This window comes from Peromyscus leucopus, chromosome 20, assembly GCF_004664715.2.
Source record: "Peromyscus leucopus breed LL Stock chromosome 20, UCI_PerLeu_2.1, whole genome shotgun sequence".
Taxonomy (NCBI): domain Eukaryota; kingdom Metazoa; phylum Chordata; class Mammalia; order Rodentia; family Cricetidae; genus Peromyscus; species Peromyscus leucopus.
In genome coordinates this window covers 38,441,001-38,457,320 of record NC_051080.1, presented here as the reverse complement: position 1 = coordinate 38,457,320, position 16,320 = coordinate 38,441,001, and the positions used below count along the sequence as shown (strand labels likewise).

General features: G+C 47.7%; 1 long non-coding RNA gene across 1 annotated transcript; it reads left to right on the top strand.

Moving 5' to 3' along the window:
* The first annotated feature begins 10,876 nt into the window (after nucleotides 1-10,876).
* LOC119086324 lies at nucleotides 10,877-12,502 on the top strand. Its single transcript, XR_005089572.1, has 2 exons — nucleotides 10,877-11,110; nucleotides 12,269-12,502. It is a non-coding gene; the product is annotated as an uncharacterized LOC119086324 (long non-coding RNA).
* The last annotated feature ends 3,818 nt before the right edge of the window (nucleotides 12,503-16,320 follow it).

The following is a 16,320-nucleotide window of genomic DNA, read 5'->3' as shown; positions in this document are numbered from 1 at the left end:
GAGGATTTGTTCAAAACCAGCTGGACTGCGTAGCAAGTTTTTAAAAAATATGATTGTGGGGACTGGAGAGAGGGCTGAGTGGTTAAGGGTACTCAACCCTTTCGAGAGGACCCAAGTTCAGATTCTAGCACCAAACTCCAGTTCCAGGGGATCCAATACCTCTGCTGGCACCTGTACTCAGATGCACATACTCACCCCAAAAAAACTCACCCAAAAAAAACACATATACATAAAAATAAAAATCAATTCTAAAAAAAAATATATTGTATGGGGGTAGGGGGAAAGGTTGGTTTTACATGCCTACCACAGTAGAGCAAAGAACAACTTCATGGAATCAGTTCTCTTGACTTTTTTATTTTTGGGGTTTTTTGAGACAGGGTCTCTCTGTGTATCCTGACTATCCTGGAACTCGCTTTGATCCGCCTGCCTCTGCCTCCCGAGTGTTGGGATTAAAGGCGTGCGCTACCATGGCCCAGCTTTCTCTTGGCTTTTCTGTGAGTTCTGGGCATGGAATTTAGATCTCCAAGCTTGCATGGCCAATACCTTTACCTGCTGAGCAATCTCGTGGACTCTGCATAGCCGTTTTGGTTACACTTTTTTTTTTTCCAGAGCTGAGGACCAAACCCAGGGCCTTGTGCTTGCTAGGCAAGCGCTCTACCACTGAGCTAACCCTCCAACTGCATAGCCGTTTTGAAGCTGGCCCAAACTACACAGGGATAGTCTCTCAAAAAGGAGGAGAAGGAAAAAAAAATAAAATAAAAATTAAAAAAGAGGAGGAGGAAGAGAAGAAGAACCAGAAGAAAAAGAATTAGACGAAGCAGCAATGGCTGCTGCTATTGCCACTGGGTGACTCATGCCTTTTATCTGAGCACCCCAAGACGGAAGGAGGAGGATCAAGGGTTCAAGGCCAGCTTAGGTTCCATGAAACCTTGTCTTAGAAGAAGGAGCCAGGTGGGTGTGGTGGCTGTTGTGAAACACACTATTTCTGGGGAACACGAACAAACATCTACCCACCCCAGACAGAGAAGCAGCAACAGAACTGACTACCGATGCCACCACCATCCAACCTGGTGAGGTGGTTTTGGTTTTTGGTTTGGGGGGGGGGGGAAGCAGGGGCGGGAGCACTTACAGGAATACAGGTAAGAGTTTCTTGCAGAAGCAGAAATGACTCAGGCAGCTGCGTCACCCAATCCCACCTTAGTGCCAAAGACAGCTCTGTAGGAAGCCCTAGGGCTTGGAGAGTGTCCTCTCCCAGGGGCTCGGTTCTCTGAGCCACTCTGCAGGCAGGTCTTTGCTTCTTCCAGGTCAGCGGTTCTCAACCTTCCTGATGCTGTGACCCTTTGATACAGTTCTCCTGATGGGGTGACACCCCCCCCCACACACACACCCATTAACTCATTTTCATGGCTACTTCGTAACTGTAATTTTGTTACCCTTATGAATTGTAATGTAAATAGCTGTGCTTTCCTATGGTCTTAGGGGACCCCTGTGACTCCAAAGGGACCACAACCCATAGGTTGAGAACCACTTTTTTGGGGGGCATTTCAGCTGCTCTCTCTGTTTCCTCCAGGCTCCTCAGTCTATGCCTCTTGGGAGCAGCTCAGCCAGTCTGAGTGTGTCTTTGCTGCTTAGATACTCTCAGGGAGGTAGGACCCTAGGGTCAGCTTCAGGGACTTCCTGAAACTATTTTAAATTGTTTACTTCCTTTCTTACAGGGTTTTCCCTCCAAAATCTTGGTGGAAACTGCAAAAGTGGTGCAGGTCTTTAATCCCAGCTTTTGGGAGGCAGAGGCAGGTGGAGCTGAGGTCAAGGCCAGCTTGGTCTACATTAGCTGAGACCCTGTCTCAAAAACAAAACAAAGAAGACATCCCAGGTGAAGGTTGAGGGATGGAGCCGTGTGATATTCCTGAGCGTGAAGATCAATGAGCAGAGGGTATAAGCTGAGATTTCTTTTTCTTATATATTTAAGATTTATTTATTTATTTATTTAATTGTTCTGTTTGTTTGTTTCTTTGGGGTTTTATTGAGACAAGGTTTCTCTCTGTAACAGTCCTAGCTGTTCTGGAACTTGGTCTGTAGACTGACCTGGCCTTGAACTCACACAGATCCACCTGCCTCTGCCTCCAGAGTGCTGGAGATCTACCACTGCCTGGCCTATTATGTTTAATAATACCCATGTGTGTGCATTCAAGGGCAGCTGTCTGCAGAAGCCAGAGACATTGAATTCTCGGGGGTTGTGAGATGCTCAAAGTGGGTGCTAGGAATTGAACTTAGGTCCTCCAGAAGAGCCGTATGGCTTCTCACCTGCTGTGCCATCTCTCTAGCCTCCATATGCAGAGATTTTTAAGATGTTGAGCTATGAACATATAAGCCAATCTCACAGTGAGGACAGCAATGTCACTCAGCAGTATTTTTACTGAATCGAGCTGACAGAGGACAGTGAAGGAGGAACGGGATCAGAAGCTATCCGCACGCCAGGTACAACCAACCACAAGGCAGGCGGGAGCTCTCCCCCCTGGGATGGGAAGAAAGAGAAGAAACTGAGGTGACAGGACCCGGAAGACTCAAGCAGTAGCCTACAGAGCTGGGGCCGAGGCTTCCAAGGAGGCTGTGTGATAGAAACCATTGCTTCCAATATCATTTCCTTATTTTACGTGCATGTATGTATATATGTATGTATGTGTGTGCATGTGGGGTCTGAAAACGATTTGTGGGAATTGGTTCTTTCCTTCTACCTTGTGGGCCTTATGGAGTGAACTCTGGTCATCAGGTTTGGTGATAGGTACCTTTATCTACTAAACAAACTGTCTTATTGATCTCAGTTTTTTGTTTTGTTTTGTTTTTTTTTAAATATAGGTCTCATGAATCTTAGGCTGACTTTTAACTTGCTATGTTGTGGAGGATGACCTGGAACACTTCATCCTGGTGCCTCTACCTCCTCAATTCTGGGATTACAAGCATACAGCCCTGAGCTGAGCTGGGTAAGGCTTTTGAATAAATGCAGCTGATAACTTAAATGTCCAAATTCACTGGCACCACTTTGCCCACTAGGGAAGCAGCCTGGCATTGCCTGCAGACCATGCAAAGAGCTCTGGAGAAACAAATGTGTTCTTTGCCCTCCTTGGAGGTCTTTTTCTGACCTTCAAGGCTTCTCGACCAAATGCAAAAGTCAGTTCATAGCAAACCAGCTTTAGAATTTGACTAGCATGATCCAGCATACCTGGGACTAAATATTGAGAACAGTGGGCCAAGGGACAGGTTAAAAGCTAACTGAGGCTGGCAAGATGATTCAGTGGGTAAAGGCACATGCCATCAAGCCTGATAACCTGAGTCCAATCCTAAAACTCACTCACATAGTAGAAGGAAGTCTTGCAAGCTATCTTCTGACTTCCACATACACACCCAGAAGTGTGCATATGCACACATGCATGCATGAGCACACACCTGCACATACTTGCACATACACTTGCACATGCACAGACAATAAATAAATATTATTTTAAAAGTTAATAATAAATACAATAAAAAGTGTGCTCAATGATCTGGAGGAAACCTCTTAGGACTCGGTATCAAATATCCCTGCAAAGACTCATGAAGTTAGCCAGGCAGTGGTGGCACACGCCTTTAATCCCAGCACTTTAGAAGTTTGAGAGGCTGGAGAATCAGGCCTGTGATGAAGAGTACATCCTACTCTTGCAGAGGACCTAAGTTTGGTTCCCAGCATCTTTATTAAGTGCCTATCAAATGCCTAAAATTCCAACTCCAGTCTTGTGAGTGCCTGCACTCATGTGCACAAACCTATATGCATGCATATGATTAAAAATATAAAAATAATATATCCTAGCACTCGGGAGGCAGAGCCAGGTGGATCTCTGTGAGTTCAATGCCAGCATGGTCTACAAAGTGAGTTCCAGGAAAGGCACAAAGCTACACAGAGAAACCCTGTCTCGAAAAACCATAAAAAAATAAATAAATAAATAAATAAATAAGATAAAAATAAGGTCTGGCGGTAGACATCTTTTCTTTCCTTTCCTTTCCTTTCCTTTTTTTTTTTTTTTTTTTTTTTTTTTTTTTTTTTTCAGGACAGGGTTTCTCTGTGTAGCTTTGGAACCTGTCCTGGAACTCCCTCTGTAGACCAGTCTAGCCTCGATCAAACTCAGAGAGATCCACCTGCCTCTGCCACCTGAATGCTGGGAATAAAAGCCTGTGCCACCACCACCTTGAGGTGGTAGACATCTTTAATCCCAGCACTTGGAATGCAGAGGCAGGTGGATCTCTGAGTTCAAGGCCAGCCTGGTCTACAGAGTGAGTTCCAGGACAGCCAGGGCTACAGAAACCCCTGTCTTGATAGCTCTCCCGCACCAGAAAAAAAGACCTGTGTAATCACTTTTCAGCCCTCTTGAAATAGCCTCTGAAAGCCTGAGACAAAGCAAGGGTACTTGCCTTGGCAGTGTGGTAGGAGGAAGGCACAAAGCTGAGAGATGGATTTATTCTGTAAAACGAGAGAACCTGGCAGCTGACCACACCCTCTGGAAAACACTACTGTAGCAGTACAGAATGTACTAGTACAGGTTGACATTGTTGAGAAATTCAATGGAGGCCAGAGTGCATACAACAGACGCAACACTAGGGGTGTAGCTCAGCCAGAGAGTGCCTAGCATGTGTGAGTCCCTGGGTTCAACCCCCAGCCCTGGAATAAAAAAGCAAGGGTCAGGGTAGATGCTGTAACACATATCTCAGCTCCTAAGTACCCAATAAGAACGAAGTATCGCAGACGAGGTGAGAACACATACTCATCAGAGGCAAGGCGGACACAATTACTGTAAGGGGGCGCACAAAACTGGAATGGTAATAGGTGTGGTCTCTACAGAGATCTATATGATAGCCTCAACTGATGTCAGCCATTGATGGGTGACTGCCACCTCCGAGGCAGACATGAGCTGGTTCTCATATCCCAAACCCACTGAAACAAGGGAAGGCTGGGTTCTCTTCAAGAGAGACTTGTGTGTCACATCAGGTAAGGCAAAACAAAATTGCTCAACTTCTCTAAAGGGATTTTTTTTGGTCCTTAACTACATTCCTCCTTTCCTGTCTCCCCACCCCCACCGCCCGGATGGAGGAATTCCTGGCTCTCTTAAGGCTGGCTGTTGGGTGCGAGTCTGAAATGATACCAGAACAAGGAGAGCCAAATGCCCACACAGGCTCCTGGTGGGAACAGACACGGAGAAGCTGGTGAGGACACAGGATAGAGTTGAGGTCACTGTCCTGTCATGGCTCCTTTTGAGTGATCAGAACAGAGTAGCTGGACAAAGGGACAAATGCCTGTAACCTCAGGACTCGAGAGGCTGAGGCTGGAGGACCACAGAGGAGTTTAAAACCTGCTATCAAAACAAGACACACTCCAAACAAACAGATCAAATCTCTTAAACTGTGTGACTTAACCAGCTGGCTTCAGAGTCAATTGGAAGCCACTTGACAGTGATCAGAGATGCAGCGCAGGGGTAAAGCGCTCACCTTGCTTCTGTGTGGGGTTCGGGTTTGGGTTCCTCACTGGGCACTGCAAAAGAGAAGGAAGAAGAAGTGGAAGAGAGGTGGGGAGGCATCAATTCTACACCCAGGTAAATCAGTAGAGAGCAGTAGGATGTCCCGCCCTCCATATATAACCCAGTGAGGTCACGGCAGCACACTACTATAATTTAACCAAGTGGTTCCCCTAGTCACAGCTGCTATGCCAGATGGAGTATCTTTTGTGCAACAGAGCACAGCCCCAGCTACTTGGTGTGTGGCTTTGATCTAGCTCCCAAGAAGTCGGCTCGAAGCAATTTACTTTCGTCTGGGGTGGATGGCAGGCCACGTTCTCATCCATATCTCAGGACGAGCCTTCCTGTTTCTATCATAAGATACACTCCCTGGCCAGACCTGGTGGCACATGCCTTTAATTCCAGCACTGAGGAGGCAGGCATACTTTGATCTCTGTGAGGTAAAGGCTAGCCTGGTCTACATAGTAAATTCCAGCTAACCAGGGCTACGTAATGAGAGCTTGTCTTAGCAAAGCAAACCATCATAAAAACAATATCTCCCATGGGTGGCGTGTAGTTTTGTTGTAGCAAGCTTGTCTAGAGTATGCACAAGGCCCTGAGTTTGATCTCTAGCAAAATAATAAATAAATAAATAAATCCATAGTTCAAATTAATTTGACATTGAATGTACCCTAAAGAATATTCCTGCAGGGCGGTGGAAACTCACGCCTTTAATCCCAGCACTCAGAGGCAGAGCCAGGCGGATCTCTGTGAGTTCCAGGCCAGCCTGGGCTACCAAGTGAGTCCCAGGAAAGGCGCAAAGCTACACAGAGAAACCCTGTCTCAAAACAAACAAACAAAAAAGAATATTCCCTGCAGAGTCTCCACTACAGCCACGTAAATTCATCCAACAAGCACCAGAGTAGCTGGGGAAGGGGACTTACGGACATCTATAGAGTTTTACCTACTTGATTTGTTTATTCTTGTTTTGGAGACAGAATTTTTTTTTTTTTTTTTTTTTCTGAGACAGGGTTTCTCTGTGTAGCTAGCTCTGACTGTGCTGAAATTCATAGACTAGGCTGGTCTTGAACTCACAGAGAACCGCCTGCCTCTGCTGGGGAACAATCCTTCTGTACACTACTAAAATGTGTTGCTTTCATTGTTAATAGGAAGCTGACTGGCCGATAAGTAGGCAGGATTTTCAGGGCAGAGAGAATGCTGGGAAGAAGAAAGGCAGTCTGAGGAGTCTCGAGTCTCAGAGAGTCAGATGCAGAAGAAGCAACACAGGAAGTTCATGGATGAGGTAAAGGAGCCTTGGCCAGTTCATAGATTAATTGAAACAGGTTAATTTAAGTTGTAAGAACTGGTTCAAGACAAGCTTAGGCTATTGGTTGAGCATTTATAATTAATATTAAGTCTCTTGTGGTTACTGGGAATGACTGCCTGGACATGGAAAAACTACTACTGCCTGCCTCTGCCTCCCAAGTGCTGGGATTAAAGGCATGTACCACCCCCTCTGGTCTTGGAGACAGGATCTTAATGAGACATAGTGTCAAACACTGAAATCCCAATATCTAAGAGGTAGCAACCAGCCAGGCGGTGGTGGCACACGCCTTTAATCCCAGCACTCAGGAGGCAGAAGCATCCGATCTCTGTGAGTCTGAGGCCAGCCTGGGCTACAGAGGGAGTTCCAGGACAGGCTCCAAAGCTACACAGAGAAACCCTGTCTTGAAAAACAAAAAAAAGGGCCGGGCAGTGGTGGCGCACGCCTTTAATCCCAGCACTCGGGAGGCAGAGGCAGGCGGATCTCTGTGAGTTCAAGGCCAGCCTGGGCTACCAAGTGAGTTCCAGGAAAAGGAAAACCAAAAAAAAAAAAAAAAGAAAACCAAAAAAAAAAAAAAACAAGAGGTGCAATCAGAGGATCAGGAGTTCAAGGCAAACCTTGGCTACAAAGCAAATTCAAAGACACACACACACATATATGTATGGCACACTATATATATATATATATACATATATATATATATATATATGCTAGAAAGATGACTAAATGGTTAAGGGCACTGGCTATTCTTGCAAAAGACCCAGGTTTGGTTCTTAGCACCCACACGGTGGTTCTAATATCGGTAACTGCAGTCCTAGAAGATCCAATGTTGTCTGGACTCCAAGGGCACTGCTTACACACGGTGCACAGACATACATATGTGTAGGCAAAACACCATACATTAAAAAAATTTTTTTAAACAAGTTCTTGGGGCTGGAAATTAAAGGTGTGTACCACCAGGCCCGGCTAAAATAGATCTTTTTAAGAAAAAAATCAATAACAAGAATTGGGCTGTGGTGGCGCATGCCTTTAATTCCAGCACTCCAAAGGCAGGTGGACCTTTGTGAGTTCCAGGCCAGTCTGGTCTACAGAGTGAGTTCCAGGACAGCCAGAGCTGTTATGCAGAGAAACCCTGTCTCAAAAACAAATAAATAAACAAAATAACAAGGCTTTGGGGTTTTTTTGTTTGTTTGTTTTTGTTTTTAGAGACAGGGTTTCTCTGTGTAGCTTGGCATCTTTCCTGGCTCTCGCTCTGTAACCTGGCTGGCCTCAAACTCACAGAGATCCACCTGGCTCTGCCTCCCGAGTGCTGGCATTAAAGGCGTGAGCCGCCACCACGGCCTGGCATGTGGCTTTGGTTTTTGGTCGGACAATATGGCTCAGTAAATGAAGGTGCTTGTTGCACAAGCCTTGCTACCTGAATTCCATTCCCAGAAACTACAGAACGGTGGGAGGAGAGAACAGACTCCACAAAAGTGTCCTCTGACCTTCACATTCAAAGCCATGGCGTGGGCACTACCCCCAACACAAAGCTCGGTTTCCAGGACAGAACTGGGGGTTATACATCAGTAGTAGAATGTTTACCTAAGTTAAAATACCCGGGGGAGAGGGGCGCTGAGGGGGAGCAGTGGAAGAATGGAGAGAGCCAGAGTGCATGTTTTATGCCGGCTGCCTGCTGTAGGGCTTGCCTGTGATTCTGCAGCATCGGAAGGAGAAGATTACTGAAAGTTGGAGGCCATTTTGTCTAAATATCGAGTGCCCGGCCAGCTAGGGCTACATAGTAAGGACCTGTCTCAAAATAATAGCTGCTGGTCACGGACCTTTAATCTCAGCACAGTGGATGTGTGTTGGGAGGGGTGGGGGTAGCGGGCAGATTCCAGGACAGCCAGAGCTATGTGAGACCTAACCTCAAAACACTACAAATAAAAAAATTTTTAAAAAAAATTTAAAAAATGAACAAACAGAAGCCAGGCACGTGCATTTTAATCCTAGCACTCAGGAGGGAGAGCCAGGAGGATCTTTGTGAGTTAGTGGCCAGCCTGGTCTAAACAGCGAATTCCAGGCCAGTGAGGGTTACATGGAGAGACCCTGTCTCAAAAAATACCAATCAACAACAATAAATCTGTGTTCAGGTGGGGGTGGAGGAGGGTGTTAATAGCTCAGTGGCTCAGTGGCAGAGATTTCTGGCAAGTCCATTGGAATCTGCAACAACAACAACAACAACAACAACACACACACACACACACACACACAGAGGAATAAAATAAAAAAAAAATTTAAGCTCAAAAAAAAAAAAAGAAGAAGAAGAAGAAGAAGATATCCTCCTTTCTGCTCATTTCCCGGTGCCGGTGTCCTCATCACACTTTAGGGTACAAGCATCCCCTCAGTTTTTCATCCTTAATTCTCTCATTTTTCTCAAGACCTTAGTCCATCCCATCGCCTAATATGGTCCCTTCAGCCTCCAGCTAGTGGTCTGAATTAGGCCCTTTCTCCCAGCTCTGGAGTCCACGACCGGCTCCAGCACCCACCTGGCCAGCCGATGGCCCAGACAACATCGCTTGCTGGTATTTCTTAAATCTCTCCTGATTCCTGTCTGCGACGTTCATATATTTTATCTCTAACCCCACCCCACACATCTTTTATTTCAACCTTTTTTTTTTTTTAGTTTTTGTTGTTTAATCTACCGGGCTTTTAAAGAAAGGTTTCCAAAGAAACAATGAGACTTTCATCAGAACACAGCAGTCACCCCGGACGGACGCTGAAATATGAAGTCAGGGATTTGTTTCACAATCCCGGGTAAGGGCAGCGGTGGGGGTGGACGGGAGATGGACAAAACCAGATTGTCAGGAGCGGACGGTTTAACTAGGTGATGCGCGAGGGGTGGGGGTGGGGGGCGCGCTTTAGGATCCTGACTTTGGTTCATGTTCGAAATTCTTCTTAATCCAAGTCAACAGAAAGCCGCAGATGAACCACTGCTCTGTCGCAACCCTCCTCACCGACAGGAACTCTTTGTATCAGGCTATAAGGTTTCGGTACACCAGGAACAATTTCGGGAGGGCTTGTTCTTTAGGAGTGCGACCCTGGCACTAAACCTTTCTGAGTTCCAACCTGGGACAGAGGGTTGCCCAGCGGGCCAGCGCCAGGCTGGAGGCAGGCAGCCTGGCCACCTCGATGGGAACCCAGGGGGAAGAACACAGCTCCTGCCTCCGGAGCTCCGCCCTGAGTTGGCACTGCACGTGCAGCCCTGGGGCTCGGCAGCCGGTCTGCTCCCAGCCCCCACCCCGGGCACGTGACCAGCCTCCCAGGGGGCCCGGAGGGACCGAGTCCACCCAACTGGGTTGCAGCGGAGCTTGGGCGCGCGCGCGCGCCAGGTTCAAGGCGAGCCCTCTGACCTGGGTGCGCCGGGTGGGACCTCGGGCCGCCGTGAAGGGTGCGGAGTGAGAGGTGGCTGCCCACCCACCCACCCCCGCACCCCCCGCCAGACGTAGAAGGACCCGTCCAGGTCCCTCTGCGCTAGCCTGGCGGGACGCGCACCCACTCAGGTATCTGGGTGTGGCCAGACCCAGCCCGCGCCGGAGCTGATGGCCCTGCTCTGCGGAAGTGGCCGGAGCCACCGCCTTTGTGTTTATCACTCCCGTGTGGACAGAAACCTCCTGGGTCCCAGTTTACCTTCCTGTCCCTTCTTCTTGGTCATGCACCCTCCCCTGCTGCCCCTAACAGCCCCTCAGACCCTCTGGGGTGCCTCACTGTCCCCCTACATCTCCCGAACTGGGCGAGGTAGACGCCCTTAGAGTACACAAACACAAAGTATTTTTTTTTTCTTTTCATTTCAAAATCGATGCGTTGTTGAGACTAGAGGCGCCAGCTTGTAATCATCCCAGCGTTTAGCCGAGGCAGGGGGATTGCGGGGAGTTCGAGACCAGCCTGGGTTCCATTAATGAGTTCCGAACCAGCCCAGTTAGGGCTGAGGCTCAGCCTGAACAAAACAAAGAAAAAAAAAAAAAAAAACCAACAACGATGCGGCCCCAGCCGCGGCTGCGGCTGCGTCCCCTGTACGCGCCGCCTCCAGCAATGGCGTCGGTGTCCCGACTCAGGCCAGGGCACTAGCCGGACACAGGTGTGGCTGTTCGGTCCGACTGCACAGCACAGGGGGCGACAGTGTGAGCTGTCTTGGGATCGGGGTGTCCCAGGCTCTGAGCCCCCAACCTTGCACCCACTTGCAGGCCAAAGTCCAGGAGGCAAGAAGGAACGATAAACTCAGGCAGAGGTGAGGCTAGCTGTGGCTGCGCCCCAGGGCCAGCAGGGTGGGGCTGTTAAATCTTTCCTCCCGCCAAGCGCTAGCTCCTGAGCTCCCCTCCTCCCCACCCCTACAACCCCAAGCTCCAGTTTACGGGACATCCGCGCAGACGCCCCTAAACTAGTGACCTCTCTAAGCTTGAGTTTCCTGTTCTGTGTGATGGGAGTGGCACTTTCTAATAGCGCCTTGGGCTTGGCACCTGCCGTGCTCGGCAGAAAAATCCCAGTCCTTGGGCTGCTTGCTTCTGAAGGGAACGAACACAGAACAGGCGCAGTGAGCATGCTGTAACAGACATTGACATCGTTTAAAGCTAACCAGGGGAGTTTAAATCCGTTTTTTTTCCAAGTATTTGAGACTTCTAAATGAGTTGACCCTCCCTGGGAGCGGCTGTCAGCGCTCAAGTGGGTGCTGGAAAATGCAAGAAACCAACCTGTCCAGCCCCCCTGTGGGTCAGAGTCCAGAATCAATCAATCTCTCTCTCTCTCTCTCTCTCTCTCTCTCTCTCTCTCTCTCTCTCTCTCTCTCTCTCTCTCTCTCTCTCCCTCTCTCTCTCTCTCTCTCTCTCTCTCTCTCTCTCTCTCTCTCTCTCTCTCTCTCTCTCAAGACAGGGTTTCCCTGTGTATCACTGGCTGTCCTGGTACTTGCTCTGTAGACCAGGCTGGCCTTGAACTTTACAGAGATCTGCCTGCCTCTGTCTCCCAAGTACCGAGATCAAAGGCGTGCACCAATCCTACCCAGTCAGAAGCTCTCTTCTTAAAAATAAAATTTTAGATCGGGCATGGTAGCACATCGCCAGCACACAGGAGGCAGAGGCAGGTGGATCTCTGTGAGGCCAGCCTGGTCTACAGAGCAAGTTCTAGGATAGCCAGTGATACACAGGGAAACCCTGTCTTGAAAGACCAAAAATAGCCGGGCGGTGGTGGAGCACGCCTTTAATCCCAGCACTCGGGAGGCAGAGCCAGGTGGATCTCTCTGAGTTCGAGGCCAGCCTGGTCTACAGAGCGAGATCCAGGAAAGGTGCAAAGCTACACAGAGAAACCCTGTCTTGAAAAAAAAAAAAAAAAAAAAAACATAAATAAATGAATAAAATTTTAATTACATGTATTTGTTTTGTGTGTATGTTCACAGGTGTAGTGGTATTTGCTCTGACATGACCTTGGGCTATACTATCCGAAGGTGCTTCGTGCCTACAGACACGACCTCTTAAAAGGAAAGTCAGAGGGGTCACGGGCTCTTCTTGGCGTGATTGGAGACCAGAGGACCAGGTGTGTTAGCTGAAGATTTCAGCTGTTTACTTAGTTCTGTATTTCGTGAATGTATTTCCCCAGCTTATAACTTAATAAATTCCCTGATACCCCTTAAGCAGACTCCCTTGGATTTCTTGCATAACACAGGTGTACAATCAAGGTCAGAGGACAACATATGGGAATGAGTTCCCCCTTTCATCCTGTGGATCTTAGGGATTGAGTTTAGGTCATCAGGTTTGGTGGCCCAATGCCTTTACCCTCTGAGCCATCTGTCAGGCCCAGACCCCAGAATGTCTCCGCACTGCTCTGTACTTACAGTTTTGTTCCCTAACTTCACTTCATTGCCAGAGATCAAGCCAGAGCCCTCATGAAAGAATTTTTGTTCCTGTTTTTTGTTTGTTTGTTTGTTTTTGAGACAGAGTCTCACTGTGTAGCCCTGTCTGGCCTGGAACTCACTACACAGACCTCAAATTCACAGACCTCTGCCTCTCAAGTTCTGAGATTAAAGGCATGTGCCACCACATACAGTTCCATGCAAAAGTTTATTTTTTTATATTTTATTTATTTATGTATTTTTTGGGTTTTTTTTTTTTTTTTTTTTTTTTTGAGACAGGATTTCTCTGTATAGTGCTGGCTGTCCGGGAACTCACTCTGTAGTCCAGGCTGGCCTTGAACTCACAGAGATCCTCCTGCCTCTGCCTCTTGAGTGCTGGGATTAAAAACTTGCACCACCATTGTCTGGAGCCCCCGTGCTACAGTTTAAAAACAGGTCCTGTGTAACTAGGTGTAGAGTTCTCCATCTGTAATCCTGGCATGCAGGAAACTCTATGACAGGGGAATTTTAATTTTAGGTTGCCAGGACTCCACAGGGAGACCCTGCATCAACAGATGAATAAGTAAGCCAGCCGTGGTGGTTCATTGCTGTATCCCCATTTCTTAGAAAGGAGAGGCAAAAGGATCAGTACAAACTCAAGGCATATCTGGGTCATCTGTGTCTACCTAGCAAGACTCCTGACTCAATAAATAAGCTAATTAAGGAACTAAAATAGCATTATAGGCTTCCTGGGTTTTGTCCATGGATTTTTCCCCCCAGCTGTGGAGCGGGAAGAAGGGTTTTGAGTCAGTGAATGCATAGTGCAAGTTTTATTATGTGGCCCAGAAATCTCCCGGCAAAGCCAAGGAATTAACAACTTCTAGTTACCACGTACTGAGGCAGGGGTGCACAGCAAGAGAGGACAGACTGGTCACTTTGGAGGTTAGGTCAAGCCCAGGCTGACCATGGTATTGACTACAGGTTTTCCATCCTGCTCTGTTGGGCAATTAAAAATCTTAGTGATGAGGCTGGGCAGTGGTGGCTCACGCCTTTGATCCCAGCACTCAGGAGGCAGAGGCAGGTGGATCTCTATGAGTTTGAGGTCAGCCTAGACTACGGAGCTAGTTCCAGGACAGCCAGGACTGTTACATAGAGAATCCTTGTCTCAGAAAACAAGAAGAAAAATCTGACTGATGGGTGCTGGAGGGATGAGCTCAGCAGTTAAGAGTACTTGCTGTTCTTCCTGAAGACCAGGACTCAATTCTTTTTTTTTTTTTTTAATTTTTATTATTAAGAAATTTTCTATTAATTTCGCATACCAACCACAATTCCCCCCAATCTTCCCTCTTCCAGCCCCTAGCCTTCACCCCCAACCCACCCCCCATTCCCATTTTCTCCAAGTCAAGGTCTCCCGTGGGGAGTCAGCAGAGCCTGGTACATTGAGTTGAGGCAGGTCCAAGCCCCGCCCCGCTGCAGCAAGGCTGCACAAGGTGGGAATCCACAAGGATGACCCCACCTTAGACTATTTATTAGCAATAGTCTCGAGGGTGCCTGGACTGGTACTCCAGTGCTCAGATTAGTGAATACCCTAACTGTCATAATAAAGCCTTCATCCAGTAACTGATGGAAGCAATACAGAGATCCACAACCGAGTGCCAGGACAAGCTCCAGGAGTCCAATCGACGAGAGAGAGAGAGAGAGAGAGAGAGAGAGAGAGAGAGAGAGAGAGAGAGAGAGAGAGAGAGGAGGGATACTGGAGACAGTTGTTTAACTTGAACTGTTTCCCACCCCCAGGCAGGGGAATCGGGATCGGTCCTTGGTGCATGAGCAGGCTTTTGAAGCACAGTGCCTAAGGTGTGACAGGGCTCAGTTCTTTTTTTTTTGTTTGTTTGTTTGTTTGTTTTTTTGAGACAGGGTTTCTCTGTGTAGCTTTATGTCTTTCCTGGAACTCACTCTGTAGCCCAAGCTGGCCTTGAACTCACAAAGATCCGCCTGCCTCTGCCTCTGAGTGCTGGGATTAAAGGCGTGTGCCATCACCACCCAGCCGGACAGAGCTAAATTCTTTTTTTTTCTCTCTCAGAGCTGAGAACTGAACCCAAGGCCTTGTGCTTGCTAGGCAAGCACCCTACCACTGAGCTAAATCCCCAACCCCCAGAGCTCAATTCTTAGCATGCACAGCTCACAACTTTCTGTAACTCCATCTTCATGGTTCCAATGCCCTCTTCTGGCCTCCAAAGGCACCAGGCACACAGCATAGATATACATGCAGGGAAAACAGCCACACACATAAAACAAAAATGTGTGATGGGTGAGAGATACAACCCAGTGGGTCATGCAATTGCCCCTCAAGGTCAAGGACATGGATTTGGACCCCAGAAACCTATGTAAAGCTGAACCTTGAAGCACAGGTCTGTAATTCTATTATTCCCAAGGTGAGGTAAGAGAATTTCTGCAAGTTCTAAGGCTAGCCAGCCTAGTTTCCCCATCAGGAGATGAGACCCTGTCTCAAACAAGGTAGAAGTTGTCCTTTGACTTACACAAACATACACACACACACACACACACACACACACACACACACAATCACACAGGCACATACACAGGTACAGGTACCCACTCAAAAATACAAAAACAAAAAAACAAAAAAAAAGAAAGAAAGAAAGAAACCTTGTCTCAGAAACCAAAAGATTAAAAAAAAAAAAAAGAGGCTGGGGAGATGGCTCATGCTCATTTGGTGAAGTGCTTCTTGCTCAAGCTTGAGGAGTTTGGATCCCCAACACCTATGTAAAAGCCAGGCATGGCCAGTCCATAACCACAGCCCAGGGAAGCTGGATACAGGGAGATTGTGGCATTGCTGGCCCACTGGTATAGCTGAATAGGTGAGAAACCCTGTCCCAAAAAATAAGGTAGAAAGCTAGAGAAGAAGACATCTGATGTCAACATCTGGCTTCCACCAAATGGCCCCTGGGACATACTGGAATCTTTTTTTTTTACATTAGTGCCACCTTATGCTTCAAATATGCAACTAATTCCAGCACTTGGAAGGCTGAGGCAGGAGGATAATGAATTTGAAGCAATCTATCTTAGGGGGGGGGAGTATGTGGGGGGGGCAGGCAGCAGTTAATGCATAGAGTTATAACTGATCAAGGAGGGCTGGAGAGATGACTCAGTGGTTATCTGGCTGCCCTTCCAGAGGACCCTGGTTCAATTCCCAGCACCCACATGGCTGCTCACAACTGTCTGTAACTCCAAGTTCCAGGGGATCTGACCCCCTCACACCAATGCACATAAAATGAATTTAAATACATTAAAAAAAAAAAAAAAAAAAAAAAAGCTGATCAAGGTCCTGGGAATAAAGTGACAGCTGAGTGCTCAGTGCTCAGTGGGTCATCTGTACCAACATTCCCCACAACCACCACCACCACCACGGCTGAGGGCACAGCCTGGGAGACTGTGCCAATGGCGTAGGGGCCAGAGGATGGCAAGGATGGCTGTGAAAGTCTCTCTTTTGGACACGACATGGTCACTGAACTCATGGCAGAACGGTTGCCCACATAGGATCAAACCGTCGAGATCAGTCCGCATTCTAGTGGGCAGCACGAAGTGGACTCAGTAGGTTA